This window comes from Ochlerotatus camptorhynchus, unplaced genomic scaffold (assembly GCF_037179485.1).
Source record: "Ochlerotatus camptorhynchus isolate MF236.1 unplaced genomic scaffold, CSIRO-AGI_Acam_v1.1 ptg000137l, whole genome shotgun sequence".
NCBI classification, from domain to species: Eukaryota; Metazoa; Arthropoda; class Insecta; order Diptera; family Culicidae; genus Ochlerotatus; species Ochlerotatus camptorhynchus.
The window spans coordinates 1,095,863-1,120,164 of NW_027040627.1; the positions used below are offsets into that span (position 1 = coordinate 1,095,863).

The 24,302-nt window shown below is 41.4% G+C and overlaps 1 protein-coding gene across 4 annotated transcripts in view; it reads right to left on the reverse strand.

Annotated features, from left to right (window-relative positions):
* Nucleotides 1–24,302, reverse strand: part of LOC135700496 (sex determination protein fruitless-like) — a 790,809-nt gene that overhangs the window by 629,933 nt on the left and 136,574 nt on the right. For all 4 annotated transcript variants that reach the window (XM_065221037.1, XM_065221038.1, XM_065221031.1 and 1 more), the window contains exon 2: nucleotides 11,901–11,965. The gene's annotated coding sequence lies outside the window, so the exon portion shown is untranslated. The remainder of the gene's footprint in view (nucleotides 1–11,900; nucleotides 11,966–24,302) is intronic.

A 24,302-nucleotide genomic window follows, 5' to 3' on the forward strand; every position in this document is an offset into this window, starting at 1 on the left:
AGCACAGGTAATTTAGCTTAAAATTTTAGTAAAACTATGATCCTCATTATTCAATTTATAGGTTCAGACTGTGATACTGACACAGATACGGATGATGACGATGATGGAAACGCCGATTTTTTCACGATTGGCAATACAGACCACGACGAACACACAATTATGCCCGAATACTGTACAACGGTGAAAAAAGTACGAGATACAGTGAAGCTCTTCAGAAAATCTCCAGTGAAAAATGACGAAGTACTCCAGAAAAATGTCAAAGCAGACCACGGAAAAGAAATAAGTTTGCTTGCTGACTGCAGAACAAGATCGAATAGCCTGCTGGCAATGTTGCGCCGATTCTACGAACTCCGGACTGCGGTTCAAAAATCCCTGATCTTTAGCGAAGAAGAACTGATAACAATCAAAGAAATGGTTGAAGCGCTGGAACCAGTTCTGGCTTCTGTTGAACTGCTGTGCCGTAAGGATTGTACGATCTATGAAGCCGATGTGGGCTTACACTTTGTGCTAGAGCAGCTCTCGGAACAAACTTCAAATATCGCGAAACAGCTGCTCGAGTCTCTTGTTGGAAGAATTTCAGAAAGACGGTTCGTGTACGCAGATTTGTTTGCATTTATGAGCAACCGCTCTGTCCACGATACAATGACAAATTACTTTGGAATATTCTTCAAGACCTCGTGGACTGCTTTCATAAAGCAGTCAATTGAAATACTACATCTTTTGATTGATTTGGAAGGGAACGGAATGAATGCAGAGATCGAGCGAAGAGAACTCAATCGACTAGATGATGCAGCTGATGCAGAGAAAGATGGTTTGACCGTGAAGGAAAAATTTGAAAGACGGTTGCAGCAGGCCAAGCTTTGAATAGTGCATTTTTTTTATTCAATCGTTGACCAATAAACGCTTTTTATACAAATTATGCAGCTATTTATTTCTTTTAGAACTTCGTCCAAATACCGGTTTTACCGGTATTAGAATTTTCAATACCGTAAAACCGGTTTTAGGAAAATTTTTCCGGTATTACCAACCCTAGCAGACACCAGTTCAACCCCCGTCCAGTAGTAGACGGGCCAAGACTCATTGAACCGAAGAATATTGGATTGTCCGATCCGATTTGCTGATCCAGCTGCCTACCCGAGCAAAGCTGAAGATCAAATTGAAATCAAAATTTGCTGTTATGATGTAACTTATTTTGAATACTCCAGTTGATCTCATTTTGGTTGACTTAACGGTTAACACAGCAGAAATGAGAGCAAAATTTTACACTGTTGAAGCAAACGGAAAACTAATCCTGCTGTCAATTAAATCAATTTGATTACTGATTTTGCATTTATAATGTTTTACTGAATACGGGCCTAGAGTAAATGGTTACCATTCATGTTTCTCAAGCTGAAAGACTTAGGCTCCAATCTCACCGCGGGCAAGTCACGAATGACCTAAAATGTGTTAAACAAATCAGATAAACGACAATCAGTAGTTCAACTACAGATGAATTTCAATTAAATTTTAAACAAGACGTAAACAGCAGAACTTCAAGTTAAGTTGCTTTCATTTAAAACGTCTTGACTGCATAATGAAAGCACAATATGATATCAGACTTATGTCGCAACATTTGAAATCAAAATGAGTTTTCATTATGATAGGAACTGCACACTTTAATATCGATTTGCTTTCATTTTGTTAACCGACTTTGCTCGGGTACACGTCATCATCATCTTCCAAAGGCTTTTAGCCTGTACTACCAAGGACCACCAAGATTTTCTAAAAGAGTTAAATTTCTGAACATGTCCCAACTAAAATTTATATCAAAAGGTTCTTTTCAGGGCAATCGTAGTCATACTAAAGAGTATAAACAGAGAAAACCTCGCTCAAATTCCTATTCCTACACAAAACACAAGCTCCTGCTGCAGTTAACAAATTATTTATTATATAAGACCACGTAGTCCTACGTCACCATTGCGTACAACCCCATAGGATCACGGACGCCATTTTGTTTTTTTTTCGCCTTGACAAAGTTCTAAGCTTTTTGAATTTCAAAACCACGACCTAAAATTTACTTACTTTATGGCCATTTGAATGAAAACCTCCCCTTAAGGGTTTAAGTCTGAAAATGCACCGTAGTTCACTTAAATCTCTCAAACGAGTTGACAATCGTCTTCTGTAGCAGTTACAACTCAAAAATAATGTTGGCCAGCTAGATTGATCAAATACCCCTATGTGCGTCGTGGGTGGAGAAGGAAATTGCGTAGTGGTTAACTTTTTACGACGAAACGGAAAGCGCCAGTACTGGCTGCTGAGCTTGAGCGAGGAATGATGTGACAAGTTGTTCTTCTTGATACAGAAACGAGATTTTATAAATACCCAGATTGAAGCGTAGTTGGTGTTGGATGGTTGAAAACATAACGTAATCATGATTCGCTGATGTAATGTCCGGGTCGCACGTTGCGGATATTGGAACGTCATACGGTATGAGAGGTTGACTAGTTATATGATTAGTTAATTACAAATTCAGAAGAAGCAGCGGAAGTGAGGTTTACCAGAAATAGTCTCCGACAAACGAGTTGGTAGCACTTAAAATACTTAAGCCCTCCTCATAAAGCGTCTGTCTGGAGGTGTGAGTCTAACAGTAGTAAGTATCATTATCGCTCATATCAATAAGGATTGCTTATTCCCGAAAGATATACCTAAGATGGAAGACCCATCACTATTGGAAAGGAAAATTTGAACCAATTGCTGTACCCTGTTATTTTTAAAGAAACCAGTGTTAAGTGTGTACTTATGAAAAATAATTTCGTTGTCTCTGAATCATAAATAAATGCAAAATCCGGAATTTCAAATATTTCGTCTTAGAATCTTGAAAATTTATTATTCAGTTGTTTTTCCTTTTAAATCTCGCTCATTTACTCATTTAATAAAATGCTCATCAACCAATTTAGACTGAAAGGAGGCGATATCCCGAGCCAGGGAACAACACGTGCCAGTATCCAGGAAGGTGAGCGATACTCTGAACCTTGATAGTCCTACTAAAAACTTTATCAAACTCTGTAACACCATGCGTAGGCAGTACCAACGTACTGGATTGCCTGTCTTGAAGACCTATTGCAACCGTCTAACAAAAATAATCCAAGCCAGGAATGAGGACTTTAGTAACAAAATGAGCTCTCTCTCAGATTGTGCTAAGCCCTTCTGGAAGCTAAGGGGCTGTTCATAAACTACGTAGACAGTTTAGGGGGGGGGGTTGACAAATATCCACGACCCATACAAATTTTAATTTTTTTGTATGGAAAATTGTCTACGCAGGGGGAGGGGGGGAGTCATGAATCACAAAAATCTGTCTACGTAGTTTATGAACAGCCCCTAACCAAAATCCTTAAAAATAAGCCACTGATTCAGTTGCTCATCTGATAACCCCTGAAGAGAAGACTGATGCTATAGGTCAACATTTCGTCAACTCGCATAATCTCGGACTGAACATGCCAAGTTCACACGATACTGCAGTTGCGGTAAATGCAACCTCCATCGAATGCCTAACAACTTTTCTGTGGAATCCGAGATTACGGCTGACGAACTGTTGGCCTATACCAAATCATCTAAAAATATTAAGGCCCCAGATTTCGACCAAATCCTGAATTTGGAACTCAATCCAGATTGAGTGCCAGGTTCTTCAACCATCTGGCACTGATTTTTAATCAGTGCCTAAGACTTGGCTACTTCCTCTCGTGCTGGAAGTCAGCTAAAGTTATCCCCATCCGGAGACCTGGGAAAAATCCATCCTCTCCTTCAAGTTACCGACCCATCAGCCTTGTCTCGGGGTTATCCAAGCTATTCGGAAGAACAGTCTACCATGGGCTTCTGGCATCTTCCGAGGAAAATAACATATTGCACGAGGAGCAGTTTGGCTTCCGTAAGGGTCGCTCGACTGTTCACCAGCTCACTCGAGTAACAAACATTCTCAAACGGAACAAGTCTGTACCTAAAACATCTGCCATTGCATTGTTGGACGTTGAAAAAGCGTTCGACAATGTTTGGCATGATGGCCTGGTTTACAAATTGCAGCGATACGGTCTTCCAATCTTCATAGTGAAGATAATTAAAACAGGACAGGACAGTCAGAGTCTCTCTCAATGGTATCACATCGGATGCATTCCACATAGGTGCGGGTGTCCCACAGGGAAGCATCCTTGGCCCCATCTTGTTCAACCTGTTCACCTCCGATATGCCGGCTCTCCCTGATCGCTGTCTCTGTTCGCAGATGACACATCCTCATCTTTAAGGGTAGCGGAGCTCTGACCGCCAAACTTCAGAGAGGCCTAAATGTCCTGTAAAAATTCTTCAACAGCTGGAAGATCAGTATCAATGCGGCAAAAACCCAGGTCATCAACTTTCCTCATTCCAAATCACCCAGACTTGTCCCGTCTGAGAATAATAACATCAACGGCCCGATGGTGGAATGGTCCAAAGAGGTAGTCTACCTCGGCCTTACACTCGACAGCAAGCTGCTTTTCAGGGAACACATTGACAAAACAAAAACCAAATGTAATATCCTGATGAGATCCTTATATCCACTCATCAATAGGTGATCCACTTTGTCCCAGAAAAACAAGCTAGCTGTCTATAAGCAAATGATCCTTCTTGTAATAGAATACGGGGTGCCAATCTGGGAGAGTAGCGCAAATTCCTATTACCTCAAATTACAAAGGATCCAAAACAAGTTTTTGAGAATGATCCTCAACAGTCCTCCACGAATGAGCAACTCTGAGGTCCATCGCCTGGCTGGTCTTCAGACGCTGGAGTTACGGAGAACAGCTACCATCCAAAAGTTCAGAGATTGCTGTAGGCAATCCGATCAGCTGATCATTAGGAATCTGGCACGTTAGGTTAAGCTTTAGATTAAGCAGGCAGCTTATCAAATTTTTAAATTCAATCAAAACACACCCCCCAAGGGGTATTCTGTAAACTAGTCGAAAACGCAAATATTAAATTAGATTATCAAATGAAACAAAGGTGAAGTGCCAGGTAGACAAATCAATTAAAATGTTAAATTAATGCACTATCATAATCAACAGAAATTAACTTAATTTTACAACTACTTTAGATTGAAAATTTCGTCAAGCCTGAGATTTTAAAATTATGGGGCTACCGCATTTAACAATTTGTGAAAACTCTGAGCTCACCAACATTATCCTACAGTTTGAAAAATGTGTGGACACCCCTCACCATCCCTCTCCAAAGGGGGAGTTTGGTAAAGAGAGATGAAAAAACCGATTTGTACCTTCCTTAAAAGTTGTCCTAGCTCGCTTGTCTAATATCTATATACAATCTTCACACTGCCGTACTCTAACGGAACTATCAACTCTATGCTTTCATCTACTCCATCTATCGTATAAAAATTACCACTACAGTCTGTTATTTGAAATTAGCATCTTCAACTAAGTACTTTTAAGATTTGTGAGATTTGGATAAATTCTGAGTTAGTCTCAGCGACCGTGTACCATACCACCGATTGACCCAAGAATTAGTAAATTAAGTGCTCAGGAAAGGTTACTCACTGATTTTGGATATGTCTGTCCGACCATTTCAAAGCCATGCGTCCTCAAAGGTGGGACCATTATTGTAATTAAGGAATTTAAGCACAATGTAGTCTCCTTAACTAAAGCTAAAGAACGGGTCACTATTGCCTGCAATCAGCTCGCCATAAAACTTAAAAAGTTTCGGTCTTTGAACTAGGCCTTTCTCTTGGTAAATAAAGTTATGCAGGTTTTCGTACAATGCAAAATGATTTACGATCTTAATTTCAAACAAGCACTGATGAAGATCCCATCCCCTGTATCGAAACCTTGATGATGATAAACTGTAATCAGCACTTTTTATTGAAGACTGTAAAACCGAAACAGAATCATTTATTCTCCAAAATTTTGAAATTTCAACGGTGCTTCTCTGAAGTTATTTGAACTGTACTAGAGATCATCTATGACAAGTTCTCGAGACTTCTCTGAATTTATCAATTTTTTTTTAAAGTTCCCGCAATATGCCTGAAGTCAATTCAACTGCCTCAAAATTCTCCGGTCTATCCTGAAGCTCCCATGATCATGTCAAAGCAGAAATTGAGAACTTAAATTATGTGTTCAATATCACTAGAATGCTCCTCGGAATATCTTTAACATTTTGTTTTCAAATAGTGCGAGAAAAATCCTTAGGTAACCTGGAGAAATCGTGCATTATTTGGTGACCAAAGACGACTTGGGGGCTACAAAATGGTGAGTGACAATCTGGAAGGAGCGATATACCTAGCTCCGGTCCTCACAAGTTCCTACCTCACGCCTCCACGAGTCATATGATCACAAAAGACTGCCAGCTGGAACATGAACACAGCTGGATGGCGTAGCCTGGGCAATGTTGTCAATCCGATAATAGCAGAGTGAGGAGGTGCGACGCGAACACTGGCGCGGTAACCATAGCACGGTGATAGAGGAAATGCTTTGCCAACCCGAGCGTCTGTTCACCATGGAGGTGCGGCTCAAACAGCGTCTGACTGGCATCCAGCGGCTGAATAAGAAATGCTTTTCCCCGGAAGCTACACCTAAGATGGCAGCCCCATCACGGCGGATAGGAGACCTTAGGCCAACCACCTACAGTCTCTGAAACCTTTACAATTGTTACAGAAACCAACAGAGAAAGACATCGAACTGATTTAACGGCAACGACTTTTAGCGCAATACAACGGACACGAATTGGATCATGGAATGTATTGACGTTAGCCCAGCAGGGTAAACTGGCACAACTCGCCAACAAGGCGCGACGCATGAAGGTAGAAATCCTGGGACTGAGTGAAGTTCGTTGGCCAAACTTTGGAGAACACAAACTGCCGTCGGGACAGGTACTACTATACTCTGGTATTCGAGGTGAAAACGCTCCCCGCCATCGTGGAGTTGGTCTCCAACTTAGCGTCCAGGCAAGTGCTGCGCTCATCAAGTGGGAGCCTGTTAATGAGAGGATAATCGTTGCCAGATTTAGAACGCGGGTTCGTAACCTTACCATAATCCAATGTTATGCGCCAACCGATGCTGCCGAGCTACAGGACAAGGAGAATTTTTACAGTCAACTGAATGCCGTCGTGGATAAGTTTCCAAAGGGTGACATCAACAACTACACTGGCGACTTCAATGCGAAGATCGGCTCCGACAACACGGACTATGAGCGTGTCATGGGACGCCATGGTCTCGGCGAAATGAGCGAGAACGGTGAACTGTTTGCAGAATTTTGTGGCAATAACGACATGGTGATTGGGGGCTCGCTCTCCCCCCATCGGGCAGTGCACAAAGTCACGTGGGTTTCCCGTGATGGACATACCGAAAATCAGATCGACCACAGCTGCATCAGCCGAAAATGGAGACGGAGCCTTCTTGATGTCCGGAATAAACGCAGCGCCGACATCGCGTCTGACCATCACCTTCTAATCGGTGAAATCCGCCTACGCATGGCACGGATCCAGGACGGGCGGCGGTTCAACACACGCCGACTTGAAGATCCAGCGGTAAAAAGGTCTTTTGTTGAAGAACATGAGACTCGATCTGCGGACGTTCCAGAAGGTGGCAGCGTAGAAGAACAATGGACGGCCATCAAGAATGCCTTTATAGAAACAAGCGAGAACAACTTGGGTGAGCTGCGCACCCAGAGGAAAGAGTGGATCACAGATGAAACCTGGCGGAAGATTGAGGAGCGTAGAGAAGCAAAAGCCGCGATAGAGCGGGCGAGAACCAGAGGAGCCAAGAACGAAGCCCGTCAACGGTACTCGGCTCTAGAGAAGGAAGTCAAGCGCTCTTGGCCGACGAAGGGGAGAAAGCCGCAAACACTGGCGATGTACGCCTCCTCTACGATATCTCACGACGCCTGAGTGGAGCAAGGATGAACCCGAGGATGCCAGTGAAGGACACTACTGGACAATTGCTTACCGACCCCACTGACCAGCTGAAACGCTGGTTTGAGCACTTCGAACAACTTCTTCAAGTTTCGACGGCCAACCAGCCATCAACATCTCGGCATGATCCGCCTAGGGTGCGGCGCATCACTCGCGTCAATTCCGAGGCCCCATGACTGCAGGAGATTGAAGCAGCTATCCGAAGCATGAAATCCAACAAGGCTCCAGGGGTCGATCGCATATCAGCAGAGATGCTCAAAGCTGACCCCATGCTATCCGCACAAATGTTGCATCAACTATTCTGTAATATTTGGGACACCGCGATTTTTCCGGTCCCAAAGAAGGGGGATCTGACTGTGTGCGACAATTGGCGAAGCATCATGTTACTGTGTATTGTTCTCAAAGTTATGTGCAAAGTTATCCTGAATCGGATACAGGAGAAGATCGACGCGACTCTCCGACGGCAGCAGGCAGGATTCCGTGCCGGAAGATCTTGTGTGGACCATATTGTCACGCTCCGCATCATCCTGGAGCAGGTCAATGAATTCCAAGAGTCCCTTTATTTGGTATTCATTAACTACGAAAAAGCTTTCGACCGTCTCAATCACGAGAATCTGTGGGGCGCCCTGAGACGCAATGGAGTCCCGGATAAAATCGTCTACCTCATCGAAGCGCAGTATGAGGCTTTCACGTGCAGAGTTCTGCATAACGGAGCCTTGTCCGACCCTATCCGGGTAGTCGCTGGTGTGAGACAATGATGTATACTATCACCGCTACTGTTTCTCATCGTAATCGACGAGATCATGGTAGGTGCAATTGACTGTGTACCGAACCGTGGGCTGCTTTGGCAGCCTATCACCATGGATCATCTCAACGACTTCGATTTGGCTGATGATGTTGCTCTACTAGCATAACGGCGCTCTGATATGCAGAGTAAGCTCAATGACCTAGCCGAACGCTCCTCTGCGGCGGGTCTCACCATCAACGTCAACAAAACCAAATCGTTGGATATCAACACGGGCAACCCTTCCAACTTTACGGTAGCGGGGCAAGCAGTGGAGAAGGTCGAAAGTTTCCAATATCTTGGCAGCCAAATACCGTCGGACGGCGGGACCAAGAGCGACATAGGTGCACGAATCAAGAAGGCTAGGGCTGCATTTGCGAGTTTACGAAAGTATGGAGATCCAACCAGATAAGTAAACGCACCAAAATCCGAATTTTCAACTCGAACGTGAAATCTCTGTTGTTATACGCCAGCGAGACGTGGTGTGTATCAGTGGAGAACACTCAAAAGCTGCAGGTCTTCATCAACCGATGCCTGCGATATATAATTCGTGCCTGGTGGCATCACAACTGGATCTCGAATGCCGAGCTCCATCGTTGATGTCATCAGAAGCCGATAGCAACAGAAATTCGAGAGCGAAAGTGGAGGTGGGTCGGCTACACACTTCGACGGGGTGGAAACGAAATCTGCAAGCAAGCGCTGGATTGGAATCCGGCAGGACATCGCAGCAGAGGCAGACCCAGGGGCTCATGGCGGCGGAGCCTCAACAAAGAAATTAAGCAAGTCGATAGGAATTTGACCTGGGCCCAGGTCAAGGCAAAAGCGAGCAGCCGCCCAGGATGGAAGTCTTTCACGTTGGCCCTTTGCACCGCTGGTGGTGCACAGAACCCTAAAGTAAGTAACTAAAGACGACTTGGGTGTTAACGGGTTGATTGAAGTTTTCGAACATTTCTTGAGTTTCTCGGAACTTCTGTAAAGTTCTTACAATTGGTTTGAAAATAATTTAACTGCCCTGAGGTTATCTGATATTCCCGCATAATCTCGAAAAGACTACCCTGGATTTCTCGGGATTCTCATATAGTTTTTAGAACTGCCCAGAAATCAATGGGTCTGCCATATTTTTTTTTTAATTTCTCTAGAAATCTCTGGACTTATGTAATAATCCTAAAATACAAACTTAAACTTTTCAAGAGTTCTCTAGACTTTCCTGATACTCCCAAAACTCATAGTGCTGTCCTGAATTCATAGAATTTATCATTTTCAGATCTTTACATTTTCCTTAAAGTCTGGACTTTTCTGAAGTTATTGAGACTGCCCTTAAGATCCCTTAGCTTCCCTGGAAAACAATGGAGCTAGCTTTTTCGAAAGTTTCCACATCTTCCTTATTGTCGAGACTTTTCTGATGATCTCGTGGCATCCTTTGAGTTTTCTGGATATTCCTTAAATCAAATAACTTCATAAAAGAAGCTGCAGATTCCTTGAAGCTGATGGATTCACCATGAAGTTGAAACTGATAGGCTCAAAATGTTGCAAAAGTTTTCTCATTATCCTGCAGTCTGTTCATAAGACTTTTCCTAAAGCCCATGATGCTGTCCTGAATTCATAGAATTTAATATATTCAGATCATTAAACTTCCCCAAAAGTCTGAACTTTCTAAACTTATTGAGACCGCTCTTAAGATCCTGGAGAACTCTAGAGCTAGCTTTTTTGAAAGATTCCACAATTTTCCTTATGTTCGTGAGTCTTTTCTGATGATTTCTTGCCATTTCATAAGTTTTCTGGATAAAGTCTGGTCGACTTAGAATCCGAAAACTTTATTTATTCTATAGCAGTGCCTGTAGTGGTCGGGTTTGAAAAGTTTTGACAGCGATTTGTTTTGAAAGTACACTTGTTTCAGTGGTGCAAGTTTCGTTTCGATACGTGCACTCAGTGTTGGGAAAATATCAAAAAATAAAATCTCAACAACGCCTAAGATCACGCTTGATTTTCGTAGACAAAAATCAACAAGCAAACTACTGCGGTTCATTTTGCGAGCTGTGATATCGCAGCTCGGAATATCAAGCTAACAAAACTCACCAACTGCAAATCTCACCAAACTGTGGTGAGATTGAGTTTAATGACTTTTCAGGTCAGAAGTTTAAGCTACTACTCTTACCATAGGCTACATAAATAGGATAAATATAATGAATTAGAATAAATAGGGGAAAATATTTAATGCAGAAAGAAACACAGCATCTGAAATCACTGTACACCATACACCAGTTCAACGACTGCATTGTTGTTCAACTGTCAGTTACTAGACAATTTTTACTTGTAGCTGTAAAAAAGGCACAAGAAAAAAAAACATCAAACGGTCTATATCAATTCATTTTTTGTGCATCTTTCGCCATCAACAAAAATAACCAAAACCCCAACACGGTCCATTTCCTTTTCAACCAGCACCAGGGATCTGCAACTGCTCCCGAGTTCAGCCACATGGAGATAAACCCCGCACACACCGAGCAAGAAGAGCGATGCACTGCAACTAGAACACTTCATAAAAAGGGACGCTACTACTGATGATGGGATGGCTGGGCTGGCTGCATGCCGTTTCAAGTTCGCTCCCCAAACCATCATCGGGGAACGGGAGTCGAGAGGCAGTCAGTGGAAGGGAGAATATTTTGCGGTTCTGGTGGTGGTGGTGGTGGCCGTGGCGCCCTTTTTCTGCGGAGCTGATTCTGCTGGGGCACTCGGGATCATAGGGTGACGACGGCGAGCAAGCGAACGATGCAAAATAACTGTGGTGGAAAATTACTCACAGAAGTAACAACCAACAACCGTTCCGTCGGTAGGTAGGTAGGAGCAAGTACCCAACAGCAGAGATTTTCGCTTTTCCAGCTGCAGCAGCAAATTAAGTCTGGCTGGAAAGCGATCTGGAAGGTAAGGCCCCGGCCGGACCCGGCACAGGGAAGGAAATTAAAAAGCCATTGAGCCGCATGAGTACCAACGAACTGGTCAACACACAGCGCGATAGCAACAACGACAACAACCAGCCAGCGTATCGACCAGTCCAGAAGGCCAGGCCAATCGATATGGACCAGGCGATTTCAGCGATGTAGGTTTGGTTGTTACTGCCTCGGGGGCACAGAGATTTCATGTTTACAGTATGCTTTTTTTTTCTGTGGCAAGTGGTTTACTACTGTTTGCTTCAGTTCTTACCTTGATGAGTTCAGTTGGTAATCGCCATTGCCTTGCGAACTGTCACTAGCGGAGGAAGCGTTTTTCTGAGAACGGAAAGAAAAGGAAAGAAATCGTGAAAAACAACTTGAAAATAGAACATGATCGTCATTCAACGGCACGCCATACATCACAACTCACAAGGCAATATACTCGTGACTGTTAATATCAAATTCAAATGTCGGCTAATGGCGTCATTTTTATCTTTCGATTGCGCGATGTGGAATAACGTGAAATGTGCATTGTAAATAGACAGTAGGCACATCAACGTAATTTGTGATTAGCCCCGGTCTCTTTCAAATAGTATCATTATTTATGAACGGCCCTTATATTTGAAATGACGGTTCATATTGGACGATTAATCGATTAACGAACCGAAAAGCAAAATATTTGTAATCGTTGATGATATAAGCATTAACTTCTCCAGAAGATCATCACCCATCGTTTGAAACATGTTATGCACTGTCATTAAAGGAAAAATGACAGCACAGCAAACAAACAATAATCGATTAATTTTTAATCAAGTAATTTTTTTTCTTTTTTTTTAATATGCACTTTAAGGTGATACGATACGTCACGCTTTTTTTGCTTTTTTTCTCTCCTTTCTATGTGTCAGTGAATTGATTATCATTGATGCTGTAGTGGTGTGAGTGTACATCATGCACTACCGCAACTACCGTAAACATAGCTTCTAGAGTTCATTATTATCAGGTCGAATGTGTAAATGTTAATTAAAAAAAATAGAAAGGTAAACAATTGCCAATATTATCGACCTACCACTTCCCAGGACACCCCTTCCTATAAAGAAAATAATTATGCACCTAGCCACCAAGACAAACATGTCAAGTCATCATAGTAGTTAATTTATTCAACATCACACTTTGTACACTTTTGTTACATACGACCTGTCCAAAAGTGATTCCAGAGCTCAAACCTGCTGGTACACGGTAAGAAAAAAGATCCCAAAGTGACTCATTTTCACAAATCTCGGCACTATATTGCAGGAAGCCAAAAGTAGGTAATGTGGGTGAAGAGTTTTCATTTACTTGTGTTCAATTAGTTAATATTGACAATTCTCTTCTACCCAAAAATAGTTAGTTGTACCCAAAAGTAGGTGTATATGATTATACTCAAAGTTAAAAGTAGGCAAAAAATGAACTGGCCGTTGGATATTTTTTCTTATTGTGTATGTTTTTGTTTTAGAATCATCCTTTTGACGCCTTTTGCATATCAGCTGATTGCTTCGAGCAGTGCACTCAGAATGACACATATGTTTTCTATAGAAGATTTCTAGATTTATTTACTTTCATTTTTTGTCTTGAGAAACAAAATTAGAAATTGTTTTAAACATTTATTAGTGATTGTTTCTAAATTGAACACATTTTAAGCACATTAAAAAGCAATAAAAGCATTGTTTTTACACAATTTGATTCAATTAAATCGACAACACTGGATACGATGATAGATGATTCGTACACACACCTTCGCAATGCGGTGTGTAGAAAAAAGGTAAACAAAACAGTTTCAGCTTGCAAAATTATTCGCGGCTCGCGTTTTTAACGATGCAAATGATATTATTTAAGCAAATATCGTCTTTAAAAGTAAATTAACTTGAAAGTGCTTGTAGAAGCACGTGTCGTAATTGTTTTTAGTGTGGTTCTGAGAAGTGAAAACTAGTGAAAACAGTTATTGAAATTTGATGCCCTGGGCAGAACAAAATCGACTGATCGTACATTTTAATGCAAATATTACCAATGCGTGAAGGGATTGGCAATATTTTGGTGGAAAAGTATTAAAATATGTATCCAGATCTTATTCATACAATTCAGGCCCATTTTTTAAGGTATGTAATTAGTAATTTACTATTTTGTAGGAAGATGTCTTTCGTACGCATACCATAACACGTTTATTTAATGATTGTAGGGACAGCCATTGTTGGATGACGTGCCGTATCACCTTAAACGCAATCGAATACACGAAACTCAAAGCGACTGCTTCACAAAACTCTTGGTGAACAAAATTTATCACAAAGAAAACCATTTCTAATTTATTGCTTTGCTAGCATTCGTGAAAGTATCATTGAAACAGCGGTGCCAGATGTATTGCCTCTAGCAATGAATTTAAGTTTATAAAAACAATTAATTGCGAAGTCTCATTAACATAGATGAGTGGATATATTTAATGGTGGATAAATATCAAAAACTGATTAAATAAAACATAAATGACCATTTTAGACATTTTACCGGTCCAATTAAAAAAGGCACATAATATTGAATTCAACAATAACAGGGTTGATGGCAGCAGTGCACGTAGCCTGGTATTCACTTTCACGCTCAGGGGTGTAAACAAACTTACATACAGCGCAGTCTGGCAGTGCGAATGTTTTGTCTGCTACATTCTTATCCACTAGATAGTGTGACATCACATTTGCTGTTGTATTGAAATGAAGGGAGTAAAGAGATGGTTAAGTTTTCCGCACCATACCAGTTGATATTTATGAAAAATGGGTAGTTTTGGCGTGGGGACATGCAATTCCAATGAATTTTACCAATACATTTAGAAAATGATGATCGAAGAATATTTCAAAAAGAAGAATTAAACAAAATAATGACCCTTTGTAGAACCTTAAAGATAAGTGAAAGTTCTTCGTTTTTGTATCGCGAAACTCTCTGATCACCCGGTAGCTAACCGACTCTGGGTGTTCCGGAGCTTGCTCTTGTCGCCAGAGTCGACCGGGTGCTGTATGTTTGATCTCCGAGTAGGTAGTTGGTGAGTGCTGAGTTCTTACATCAGAATCCTTGTCTTAACCACTTCAAACTAGGGAACAACGAATAGAAGATTAGGAATCACATAGATGAAGACTAACTAACTCATTTTTTCCTTGTTTCAAGATCATCCTCGGTGGATAAAGCCGAGTCTTATCACTATCAGCAAGGCATAACAAGTAACAAGGACTAATATGTGTTCCTTTGATTAGTGAAAAATCCTGTTCCCCTTGTTTGAAATAGCCAGGACTAGGAATCAGTGCCGATCACCTTTTCGTGGTACGCTACGGGATGTAAGATCTACCACCGGAGGACTTTGAGATTTGGGCTTAATTGCTATTGTAAACAAATATGTCAATCGCTGATTTCTTGCGAATAAAAGCTCAATCCCGCCAACATACTATTCCAAATGACAGAGGAATCACTCCTCTACATTAGTGTGTTGTTAGTTTTCCAGGCTGAGTTTTTATTCGTGAGAAGTCGGTGATTGAAGTGTTTGTTTACAAAAGCAATTACGTCCAAAACTCAAACCACTCCGAAATTGATCGCGATGATCTCGATTAGGCAATAACGCTGTTTTTTTTAAAGATTTCATTCGTGTTTTGTAGACGCACATGTATAATTTGTCATAAGAACACGGGGCGTTTCTGTGGTGGGAAAAAAGTTACTTCCATATCTATCACAGAATGCAAATCCGACAGTGAGCATACATAAGGACGTAATCGTGATCGATTTTCTCTTTTGTTAACAACTTGCTTGGATTAACATTTCTCGGTGCGTTTTCTGTTGCTTTCTATTATGACTCAATTTTATGTCATAATTGACGCTCGTATATGTAAGTCTCAGAACACCTAAATTTACATGGATTTTTCTAAGTGTGTAGATAAAAACTTCTTTTATCGATATGTGTGCTGAAAAAACCTGGGCCGAGAGGATTCAAGGAGAAAGTCGACGAAGAAAATCTTGTCAATGTTACCTAGGACCTAATGCAATATTCAGCTTGAATTACTTCGCTTAGCTGCCACAACGTAAAGAGAAAATCGATGAAGAGAATCGACCATTACAAATTGGCCCTTTTGAACGATCACTGCCGAATTTCAGTACCTAGCACTGAAAAAACTCGACGGTACTGCTTGCTAAGAGATAAGCATTATAAGTCCCTCCTAATTGAAAAATTATGCAATCGAACGGCTTGCTATGCCTCGCCCCCATCAGCAAAAAGTCTGGGATTTTTTAAAGCGTTTTATGGCATAATTTTCCAAGTAGGATGGACTTTCATAGCTAATCTAAAAGCAGAAATAGAGGTACCGTCTGATAATTTCAGTGCTTGGTACAGGAGTCTGTAATCTGTGTAGGGAAATCCTTTTTTTTCACCACAGAAACACCACGTCTTCTTATGTTAAAAAATGGATGTGCGATGAAACGATGAACGCACGAAATCTTTTAAAAAATCATAATTAGTATTCTTTTTTATTCAATCAATAGATTAAGTTGTACCGAGAATTAAATGGAGGGATTTCAAGCTAAAATGTTCTGATCGCGAGATATTGACGATCAATACTGACATTTCGCCTAATTTTCCAACCCGTTTTGTGTGGTGTGTGCTGCTGATTTTCACTGTTGCCCAATGATAAGGGAACTTTCATATGTAACGTAGTAGCTGAGGGAGAAGAGGGGTTTCAGAAGTTGGGACCGGCCATATATTAGGTGTATTGCAAAACACGCTCCGAGGGGGAAGGGGGGTTAATTGGTAAAAAAAAACTTACGTAATTTATGGATGGCCCTAATTTTACTTCCTAGGCTGTGTCGCAATGGGCGAGTTAAATTTAACTCGTGGTTTAAAGTGACAGATGAGCTATCGAATAACCCTGCTATGCGAGCGTGGTTATTTCGGACCGACTAGAAGTAAAATTTTGGTAACCGTCGTGGCTCAGTTCTGTTTGAAAACTGATAAATTTCCGGCATTTTCGAACATTGAAAATAACTTTCGAAATGTCACTTTTAACCCCGAGTTAAATTTAACTCGGCAATTGGTTCACAACCCAAGAAGTATTTCTCGATTACTTTTTCGAAGAGACGTATCAGCTTTTGTAAACAACGCATTTGATCGTCGATTTGGCGTAACTGGTAGCTCACCCACGCATGCTAACACTACCATCAGATAGAGAAAATTTTCCCCTACCTGATATAGTGGTGTTAGTATGTGGGGCGAGCTATCAATTATACCAAACCGACGATAAAATGCGTTGTTTACAAAAGCTGATATGTCCTTTCGAAAAAGTAATCGAGATTTGTAGTTATCATTCAGGCAAGGAGCGCTTGCGCCATCGAGGCGACGCCGCTACCAGCAGCAGATCACTGGTCGAAGGGGACGACGCGCAAAGTTCGAGGTGCAAAACTCGAACGCTGCGCGCTTGATAGGAACCGCCTTTCTACTGCTGCTATTCCTGCTGCTGCTACCTGTTCACTCGCCGTCCGAAGCGAAAATGAGTTGAGGCACGAAAGCAGCTTTCATAACTTTTCAGATTCTAGCAGCACGATGTGCATCCAAATGGTGCTTGATTATGAGGACTGGGTTTGGAGAGAACGTTTATTTTATGAAAACAGTGATAAAATTATCACTTTTTATTTGTACATTTTTAAACAGTTTTCTTTTATGAAAAATTGTAACAGTTATTTCCTATCGATTGGTGTATTTGGATTTTAATTTCATTTATAAATGACAAAGTTATAAGCGTTCAAAACCTTACACCTTTTCGTGACGGTCGCAATTTTATATTTTCGATTTACCCCCAGTACCTTCCCGTAAGACGTAGTCTACGTCAAAAACATGGATTTATCTCAGGTAGGTCAACCACCACTAATATTCTGTGCCTAACGTCATACGTTACTGATAGTCTAACTGAAAGATCACGTCATATAGGGTAGAGAACTACTTCGGCTTAATCGACCATTTTGGGCCTATCGAGCAGAAAACTTCAAATAAATCCATGATTTCAGAGTTAACAAGTCAATTATGCGTTTTTTTTTGTTTAAAGAGACTTTACCGTTTGATATGATACTTTAGTTAATAAGCTACGGAACGAAGTCAATAAGAACGCGTGATATGAAGGTTTGCACCCATTATTCCCAAAATTAAAAGAAGCGCTCCGACCGAATCATTTTTATCTTCATCCGATATGCCGAAGTGAATTCATTGGCGTTTCAATGCGTTAGGCCGAATTTAGGAACCGTAGGCCGAGTTTGGTGTCAAGAAACAGTGTTAGACTTTTGACAATATCTCAACGATTGGTTTCTCTTTATCAAATCTTACGGTACATACGGAAAGGTAAATAATAGAACCCATCAGTAACAATAACATTCCGTTTGGTGCTAAACTGCGCTAGATTAAGAAAGACAAAGTGCGGGTTGTGCTTAATTGGCCGGAAATGGGGTAATTAACCCTACATCGATTTATCTGCGGCCTTCGATAAAATCAACCACATTATAACGACAGCTGAAATGAATAGACTCGGCGTTCGTGGTGGTATTCTACGCTGGATCAATTCCTACCTTGTCGATCGCAAGTTTACAGTTTCAGTTCGTTGATTCCAATCTAACGAGGTTTTGGCCACATCTGGAATTCCTCAAGGTAGTCATCTATATACTTTAACGATATTAACCCCGTACTCAGGGTTCCTCCGCTATCCTACGCCGATGATCTTAAGATTTACCTACGGATCCAATCTATTTGCTGATGCTTTGCGCCTTCAGGCTTGGTACACATTAAATCGAATGGTTGTTAATCTTTAAAAAATGCTCTGTTATGTCCTTCACTCGGATTCATCGACCACTCGTCTTCGATTACAAGCTTCAAAGTAGTATTATTCAGCGCGTGGATCATGTTAATGAGCTTGGAGTTGTTCTGGATGTTCAACTAACGTTCAAGCAGCATGTTTCAAACGTCGTTGAGAAGGCATCCAGGACTTTGGGATTCATCTTCTGTGTCGCCAAGGGTTTTACCAGTGTGTTCTGTTTAAAGTCATTGCACTGCGGTCCGTTCAGGTACATCGCTAGGTTGTAGCGGATACGTTGCAAGGAAGTATCGACTGTTCTGCTTGAGTCGGTTGACTTGAACGTTTGTCCCAGGGCACTGCGAAACAATGCGATGCTGAGGCAACCTTTCCGACGAAGACATTACGGACAACATAGTGGTTTGATCGGTGTAAAACTAGTATTCAACAGGGCTCCTTCCGTTTTAGATTTCCATCTATCCCGACAAACGATCCGCCGAAAGTTTTCCGAATTTTGCTCTAGTTTAGACGATTGATTATTATGTAAATGTATTTGTGTATGACTTTTGTTTTTTTGTGTGTGCAATTTTACTAAAATTGACTGTTCCTTAATTAAGCTTAGGACCTATGTTGTCTGTTGGTGTTCTCTATGAATAAATAAATAAACAAATAAATAAATATATCTCCTGGATTGTCATGATCTGAAGATATAGCTTTTACCGAAAGTTCACATGTCTACTAGGGCCACATAGCGAATGAATTATGTACTTATATAAATTCAAACAAATCGTCAAACATTGATTTTTAACCACTACTTATTGAACCTGTTCCAGAGATACCCTTCTTCTTCTATATTCTGTATTCTCGCACTTCCTCTTCTTCTTAGCATTATTATTATTATTCGTATTTGCATTATCGCACATTAGCTTATTGTGTGCTCAGTTCAGTGTTCTAGATGCACTTCCACAGTTATTAATTGAGAGCTTTCGATGCCTGTACCATTTTTGCATTAGTATAATTGCGTGACAAGTACAATCATACTCTATGCTCAGAGAAGTCGAGAAATTTTCCAGCCCGAAAAAATCCTAGACCGGACCGGGCCATGTTCAGCATGGTCTTGCTTTGTAGCTGCGCCTTTGCATACTGAGCTAAGAGAGAATTGCACATGTTCCACTTTGTGTGGACAGTAGTTTAAGAAGTGCATATCATACAGATTATGAATATGAACCGCAGCCTTTTTCCGTATAGCTTCGGATGCTAAGAACATAACTGAAATCAATTTAAATCCACGGCAGTGACTCATTTCCAGTGCCTTTTCGATGAATTAGGCCACACTTAAGAACCAGAAGTTTCCTCCAGTATTCGACAAGTTAGTTTAAAATGCAACCGATCCCTTAAAACAACCACCGTGCATTTAATGGCCAGGGTCAATTTCACGGTAATCAGGAATGCTCCCCTCGACCAAAAAAAAAAAAAAGAGTCACTCCACCGAAGCAGGTGATAATTGCGATCCCCGGCATCGGCGCGCACATCTTGCCACCTTTTTAATTATGTAATGCATTATTAATTTGCGTCAATTTATCGGCAGGTCATGTCCAACACAAATTTTAATTAGCATACACCACTTTCCCAGCGGGGGAGACTGGGGTGTGCGTGTGGCTTTGAATAAATGCGAGTGTAAAAAGTGTTAAAAATCCGCGGTCACCACTTTTATTTATGGGAACCATCTTTCACGTGTCTCTTGATCCTAGTTGCGGCCCATCCGCGAGCTGGCGCCCCTCCAACTGGGTCAAGGAGAGGCGCCGCCGTGCCGTGGTGCCGTCCGTTCACCTCTCACACAATCACCCAACCCAGGTAATCAACTATTAATAGCAAATTAATGAGACATTATTATTTGCGCTATTTTGATAATTATGTAAATATTGCGCGTCCCCGGATCGAACTGTTAAAAAAAAAATCTGACCTCAGTGAAAGGGCATATCAATTTTGAGGCAGCTGTAAACACAATTGGCATGGCGGCGGTCGGTTAATCCACCCTCGGAAAGGGTGGGTCAACATAATATATTTTTTCACGCTACCTTTCCATTCCGAATCTGGACAGTTAAGTGACCAAACAACAGTCAGTTGAAGCTGAAAAAGCTATCAGCATTAATGATAGAGCCACCGACCGCGTGAAATGTTAAATATTTAAAATAAATACACCGGCTCAATTTTTTGACAGCTACTAACCCACCCCTGCGCAAACACAGAGTGGCAGTTGGCATTCGGATAACGCACCGTGGCGACGGGAGGTGGCTGAGAGACCGCAGGGATGCCGATTGTGGTTTTCATCCCGTGTGTGAGGAGTGTTTCCACGCTGGAAAACCGCGTCCGAATTAACCCGATTTGGGTGTCCACGGTGATCGGAACACACACACACGTGCTCTGAATCGTCCATATACTTACACGCACAACACAATTCGTCGATCCGGCATTTCCAAATGCAGGGCTCTTCTGGTTCTGGTGGCTTGAATCAATATTTAACGAGTCGGTGGATTATTTACTCGCAGTAAAATAAAAGTCCGTTTCCACACCCGCCTGATGGGTAGTGGTGATTTTTCGGTGGCTTGCGATACGATTTAAATGTCCGGCAATGAAGTTATTCGGGGCTTTGTAAACAGGGATGCATTGTTTCAGATTCAATTCCGGTAAACGTGTGAAGGAACGAGCATAAGTCAAACGGGTTTTGGAGTATGGAATTTACGGAAACTCTACGAATAATTAGCAGAAATTGAGGAATATGTAGGTACAGGGTAGCCGGTGGATATTTGGTAAATTTTTCTGATCTTCTGGGGATGTTTGCGGGAGCTAAATTCTAAATTTCAGTAAAATTCTGCTACCATAGGGACGTTCTGCGAACTTCTGGATATTTTTGAGAACTTCAAGAAAATATATGTTCTACAAACTTCAGGAAAGTTCTACGAGCTTCAATGAAAATCTCTGAGCTCTAGGACAATTGTATAAACCTCAATAAAGTTTTGTGAACCTTAGGAAATCCTTGCAAATTCCAGAGTGACAGAGAAGTTCAACAACCTCCAGAGAAGTTGCTGCAGCCAAAGAGCTTACTACCGTTGCTGTTGGACAGAGCTACCGAGGTTGCCACTTTAAAGAAAGCCGTTGTACTGGCAAAAAATTGAGTATACGGAAGGGATATAATGATTTTGAATTAATTTCACAATAAATCAGTGCTGTTGTCGTAAAATTTTAGCAAAGTAGTTTCACCGACCTAGATCAACACGAACAATTGGCTAGATTCCAGGAAGCCAGAGCAGCGGCACGAGCTTCGGGAGAGTACAAAGTGAACGCTGAGTAAAATCTACAAGCGTATTTTCAAGAAACAAAGGACTATATAAGAGAGATCTTCAGAACAACTTGGAAATTCCCAAAATTTCCAAGAAGTTAGTTAAACTGTCTTGAAGTTCGTATGTTAAGGCCAGGGATGGAAAATCATTGACATTCATTTCGTGCATTCATTTACATTTATTTGCCTCTAACGTTTTTCATCAACAGAATACCGTGGGATGATGTATGAAGCTTTTGTAGTTTTTGATATTAACTACAACTTTTGTCAACAATTAAAATCTGAATCTCTTATACATGACAAACTAGAGCTGGCAGAACATGTTATTGTTTTTCAGTGAACGCTATTAACATTCACTGAAAAACAATGGTTGGTTCTTTTCCTTCTGATTCATCATGCATAAGATATACTGATTTGAATTGTTTACAAAAGATGGCTCTAATATCAAAGTCTACAAATGCTTCAAACACTATTTTACGGAATTCTGTTTGTGAAAAAAATGAGAGGAAAATGAATGTAAATGAATGCACGAAATGAATGCAAATGATTTTCCATCCCTGGTTAAGTCTGACTAAAAATAAATTGGTATGCACAAAAATACCTGTAATTCGTTATTCATTAAGTTAAAAGAGTCCATTGATGGTTGTTTTAACGTACTTTTATTAAAACTTCAAAGTTACAGCATAAGATGGTTACATTTCTCCAGTTCGAACTAAATCTCGAACCTTCCTCTTGATGGAGCTCATCAGCGCCCGCACAGCGCCCGCAAAGGAAACGGAATCTGCGCATTTTTTCCATTTTGCCCGCATTTGATGGATGTCCTTGACTGCCCTGCCGCTTCCTCGAAATCGCTGCTTTGAAATTGCCCAGTATTTTTCGATTGGTCGAAATTCCGGGCAATTCCGATGATTCATTAGCTTGGGGACAAAATCGATCTTGTTGGCAGCAGAACCACCTTGGAGTAGTGGCAGCTTGCCAAATCGGGCCAAAAGATGACTTTGCTCCTATTAACGAGTGCACGGATGGATTTGAGTTCACTCACTCGACAAAAAGTGACACAACAGCGGGGCCCTGTTTACTAAAAATGAACACATATGTGTTCATTTTTAGTAAACAGGGCCCCGCTGTTGTGTCACTTTTTGTCGAGTGAGTGAACTCAAATCCATCCGTGCACTCGTCAATGCTTGCGGATGAACAGCAATACACGCTTTTTCAGGCATTCTTCGATGTAAACTTGGGAAGTCATCGTCGAGGATGTGACGAATGGTTCCGTTTTCAGGCCACAACTGCAAATCGCTTGCCAAATCATGGCTTTCTTCGCGAACTTGTCGTCAAATCCGAACTTGAATCTTCCCGGCACATCCCCACGTCCAGTCGTGATGTAAAACTTTTGACCGGGAAGCTTAAAATCGAGTTTGACGTACTATATGTTTCGTCAACGATCAAAGTGCAGCCCTTGTGTTGCGTCAAAACACGGTCGAAGAAGAGTTTTGCACGCTTTTTGGCCACGGAATTCTGCTTCAGGTGCCGGTTCGGATGTTTACTGGCTTTGTGCGACTTGTATCCCTCCCTGACAAGGATGTTCCGCACCGTTTGAAAGTTGGCGTTGTACCTTCTGGCCACATCTCGGATCGAAAGACCGGGGTTGGCTTGAACGCACTTCAACACCTTGCTGCACAGCTGACGATCCCTGGTTCCAGTTGATTCATTTCCACACTCAGGGTTTCCTAGTAGGTTTTGAGCACTCGATAAACTGTTGTTTTCGGCATCTTCGGCATTCTAGCCAGCTTGGAACTGGACCACTCCAGATTTTCCATGTGTTTGTGTACAGTATTGTTTCTTCTTTCGAGTTCCATTTGACGTTATTTCTGAACGCGATCGACAACTTTGATCACACCTGCACCAGTTGTTCTCTATAGAAGTGTAAACAAACCATTGTCAAAGATTTTAAATTTCCAACACTAGAAGCGTGCTAGCGGCTTGCGAGGGGCGTATCAATTTACTTTTAGTCATTTGAATCTATCTGAACCTTTTTGTGCTTCCTTATAGTTCCTAAATTTTCCGAACGGTCATGGATCTTCTATGAACTGCCGCTAGATGCAGATTCTACTACTTAGGTCCTTAGCGCGTTTTGTTAATTTTTGACAGAATTCTCTAAAAAGGTACCTTTTTGCTTGAATTGCTTTCGATTTACGCGCCTTGAAAAGCTTTAAACGCTAAGTAGAAAACAGTATAATTTTTGTGGGTGTTATAATTTAAAACCAACGATGCCATGGTATGATAATTTAATTTAATTTATAAAACAATAATTGAGAGCTCTGCTCAGACTAGTTACGAGCGTAAAGATCAGCAAAATCAATTAACTTGCCACTGTTTGACTTCAACTTTCGCCAAGACACCTCCCATTCATTCCTCTCCCAGTCACCATGGATGGCGAATGGAGCAAAAAGGTTAAGAGAGTTGTTTGCACTTTTCCAGATTCCCCTACCGTTCACCTGAAAGCTCC